Raw genomic sequence first — 4,257 nt, 5'->3', positions numbered from 1 at the left:
CATTTTTTTAAGATGATGAGAATTGATTTTTATCTTTAATTTTTGCTTACAAATAATTCATCTGTTACGAGAAAAATAGCAAGCTCCGGAGGGGAAACGCAGACTTCAGTCTCTTCCCCCTCGGCCTTGAGTCAAAGGATGGGAATTACCCGCCGCCAGTGAGCTTAATGAGAAACAACCTTCGGGTCATAATTTCAAGTCAGACTCTTTTTTATTAAGTCAAGTTGGTTGTACCTATTAATAGGGTGATTTCCTATTAATAGGGCGACTGCATTGTTTTCATGTGTGTATACGGTCTGAACTGATCGAGTCTGACTTCCTAACCTCCACCCTTCCCCCCATGTATACACTTTTCCAGTCACTATTAAGCTAATGATCACTCTTCAGGTCAAGTTTGCTTGTGCTTCCACATCTGAAAGAAAGCATTCCAGCAGGGCAGTGGTGGCGCACACCTTTAAGCCCAGCACTTGGGAGGCAGAGACAGGTGGATTTCTGAGTTCAAGGCCAGCCTGGTCTACAGTGTGAGTTCCAGGACAGCCAGGGCTACATAGAGAAACCCTCTCTCGAAAAGAAAAAAGAAAAAAAAAGAAAGAAAGCATTCCATTCTTGTCTTGCTGTGTCGAGCTTCTGGGTATTTCTGACCTCTGCCCTAATCTTTAGTCTCCGCTATTGTTATCATTTGTTTAATGTAATATCCTCTCCAGTTCTATTCATCTTACTACAAATGGCAGGATTTCATTCCTCTGTGTGTGTGTGTATGTGTATTTGCGTATATGTATGTGTGTGTGTATGTGTATGTGTGTATATGTGTGTGTTTGTATGTGTTTGGATGTGTGTGGATGTATGTGTGTATATATTGTATATATATATATATATATGTACATATATATATGTGTGTGTGTGTGTGTATATATTTATGTGTATGTATGTTTGTATGTGTGTCCATGTGTATATGTGTGTCTAAATAAGACTCCATTGTGTATTTCATTGCCTTCAGTCATCTGATGATAATCAGATGCCTTTGCTGGTTCCTAACCTTTGCTGTTGTGAATGATGTCATAACAAACATGGGCACCAGGTGTCTCTATGGCATTCTGACCCTGACTGAAAGAAACTGAAAAGAAGATAAAGCATCAATGCCAATATTCCCATCTCTCCTTTGCAAATGTCAGTGCGATGTGTCCAGCCTCCTGTTCCTGACACCACATTGTTCCACCGTGTGGACCCTCAAGTCGTGAACTGAAGGTCACAAACCCTTCTTCCTTAAGCTTCTCTGTCTGGTCTTTGATTGCAGTTGTGAGAACACAACTGGATCATATGGTAGCTCCATCTTTACGTCTATTGGTGAACTCCTGTACCCACTTCCACACAGTCATACTAACTGCTGCTGCTCACCGCATCGGTGTGTACTTGTCGTCTTTCTCTCTGTATCCTCTCCACCTTCTCTGTATCCTCCCCACCTTTTGAATGGGAGGACAAGGCAGGGTGAACCTACGCAGTCCATGCTTGCACAAAGTCAGTTTCAGTCAGTTGGCAATGCCTGGGCCTCCCTTGAAGTGCCAACGTTACAGACCGCATAGTATTCCAAACATTTTTTTTTAATTTTAAATAATAGTCATTGTGACTGGCATGAATATGCTCACCACCACCGGCCACTGTGGTTCTAGCTCAATTCACCGAGCTGTCCATTCTCAGCTCCGAGTTAATGGTAGCTTCTTACTATAGGAGTTTTTCAGAAAGAAATGAGTGAGGTGTGATAAAATACAAACATAATAGAGATACAAAATACAGAACATAAACAACAACGGAAAGTGAAGGGGTGCACGTGGTGGGAAAGGGTGGTTGGCTCTTTCAGCCTGGAAGTCTGCAGCATCTGTGTCACTGGGGCTTGAGGTACAGATGACCTGGCTCACCTTGTCCTTAATTCTCTCTTCAAACTCTGCTTCCTTCTCTCCTACTGATTTCATTGGAGAACAACAAGAGAAAAATATGTTGAGGAGCTCAAAGCAACACACGATGTAAACCAGAGTATGACTGCTGATAAACAATGATGTCATACTGACACTGATAAGAAATTCTGTTATTCAGAGTCTAGAGAAATTTCCACCACCACCACCATGGAACCCTCTCTGGGAATCACACCCTGTGGATCATGCCCTTACCAGACGCTGACTCACTTATCTCCTGCATGTTTATCTTTGCAAACTGGCACGTTTTGGGGGAGGGAGGTACGCACGTACTGTCTCAGATACTGCAGAAGTTAAAGCTGATGTAGCACTCTAGCCCATGAGTTCAAGACCAGCCTGGGAAACATAGGAGGCCCAGCACACACACACCCCAAAAAGAACAGCTCCAAGCCTTAATAATGTGAACATTTTCATCTTATATTCCCAAATCGATTGTTTTGAAATGACATTTTCTAAATGAAGGGCACACGTTTAGATTCTATGGGATTTACTCAGCGTTGCAGATCCAACCCTGTCCCCACATCTACTGCCTGCTCCCAGTTGATACTGAATAGAGTCCTACTTCCAGGGCAGAAGAGTGCTAGAAGGCAGAGAGTCGGAGGGAGGGGACTACACAAAGCTACAAAACAACAGCCTTGAATAACGTCCAGACACCGGATGGGCTGGGCCATGATTGCCCAGAATGACCCACAGTGAGATGTCCCTCTGTGTGTGTCTTAGTCAGGGTTTCTATTCCTGCACAAACATCATGACCAAGAAGCAAGTTGGGGAGGAAAGGGTTTATTCGGCTTACACTTCCATGCTGCTGTTCATCACCAAAGGAAGTCAGGACTGGAACTCAAGCAGGTCAGAAAGCAGGAGCTGATGCAGAGGCCATGGAGGGATGTTCTTTACTGGCTTGCTTCCCCTGGCTTGCTCAGTCTGCTCTCTTATAGAACCCAAGACTACCAGGCCAGAGGTGGTCCCACCCACAAGGGGCCTTTCCCCCTTGATCACTAATTGAGAAAATGCCTTACAGTTGGATCTCATGGAGACATCTCCTTGACTGAAAGCTCCTTTCTCTGTGATAACTCCAGCTGTGTCAAGTTGACACAAAACTAACCAGTACAGTGTGTGAGGGGACATGGTTTTGAAAGCAGAAGGCTTCAGTGAGTGTCAGGACAAGGCAGTTTGTCCCTTAGACAAAGCTTCTGGGCAAAGCAACCGCCTCCTCAAACCAGCAGAAAACCAGCTTCCTCCCCAAGTGGGAAAAGCCCTAGGCATTGAGGTCAGGGCAAGCCAACATGAGGTCAAGGACAACTGTCCAGACACACCAGCTATAAACGTAACTGTATTCTCCTGTCGTAATTGTCATCTCAGTCAGCTAACCTAGGCCTAGTCCTGGAAGCTTCTGGCCTCCATACAATCTAATCTAGACTTAGAGTGTTTTCAGCCTCTGAGACTTGCTCCTGAACAAGCTCACTCTTTCTAATTCTTTATGACCTCTGGCTGATTCAACTCAGCTATTTGGACTCAAACTCCTCTCCAAGCTGACTGGTTCAATCTGGATTCTCCCTCAGCTTCTGACTGAGTTGATCTCAAACTAAGTCTGGCAAACGGTTCTAATCTTCTGGCTCCTTCTGTCTTCACCTGTGTCCTGATTGCTCTCTGTTAAACCTGTCTCTGTAAAACTCCCCTGGTTAAACTGCACACCCCTCACCCTGCTCTCTTAAGTCACCTTTCCTTCCTGTCTCTTCTCATGAGAGTAGGGCATATCCTATCTCTGACTTCATTCTGTCAAATCTTTCTCTGATTCATCACTTTGTCTGCCCCTCAATTAAAAGTCACGTTCAAACATGGCTGCTTCCTTTTACCAACTAACTTTACCTTCATTGTTTGAGATGAAAAATGTGTACTGAGGGCATTCTGTATGCCAGCCAGAACAGCCATGTTGCTGGATTAACATTCCTCTACACCCAGCTGGGAGCTTTCAGAATATTCTAATCAACTCAATCTTAATGGCAGTAATGATTTTGACATCACAACTCTCAGTTATCAACCTTTATTAGTTCCTAGCCACTGGACTAAGCATTTTGCAGAGTTATCATATACCTAATAAATAGTTATCATCCTCAGATAAATCCAATGAGGTTAGTACTATTTTTTTCTCACTAAAGAAGGCAAGAGAAAAAAAAATCAAATTTGACATGGTAAGGAACTGGTCAAAGAGCCCAACACTGATAAGTTTGAACCTGAACCATTGAATTATACTCTTTTCACTAATTTTAATTGTTACAACTCACAGAAACTA

The sequence above is a fragment of the Mus caroli genome, unplaced genomic scaffold (assembly GCF_978045245.1).
Source record: "Mus caroli unplaced genomic scaffold, Mus_caroli_1 scaffold_9, whole genome shotgun sequence".
Taxonomy (NCBI): domain Eukaryota; kingdom Metazoa; phylum Chordata; class Mammalia; order Rodentia; family Muridae; genus Mus; species Mus caroli.
The sequence above is the reverse complement of the archived record's forward strand: the minus strand, read 5'-3'. Positions refer to the sequence as shown.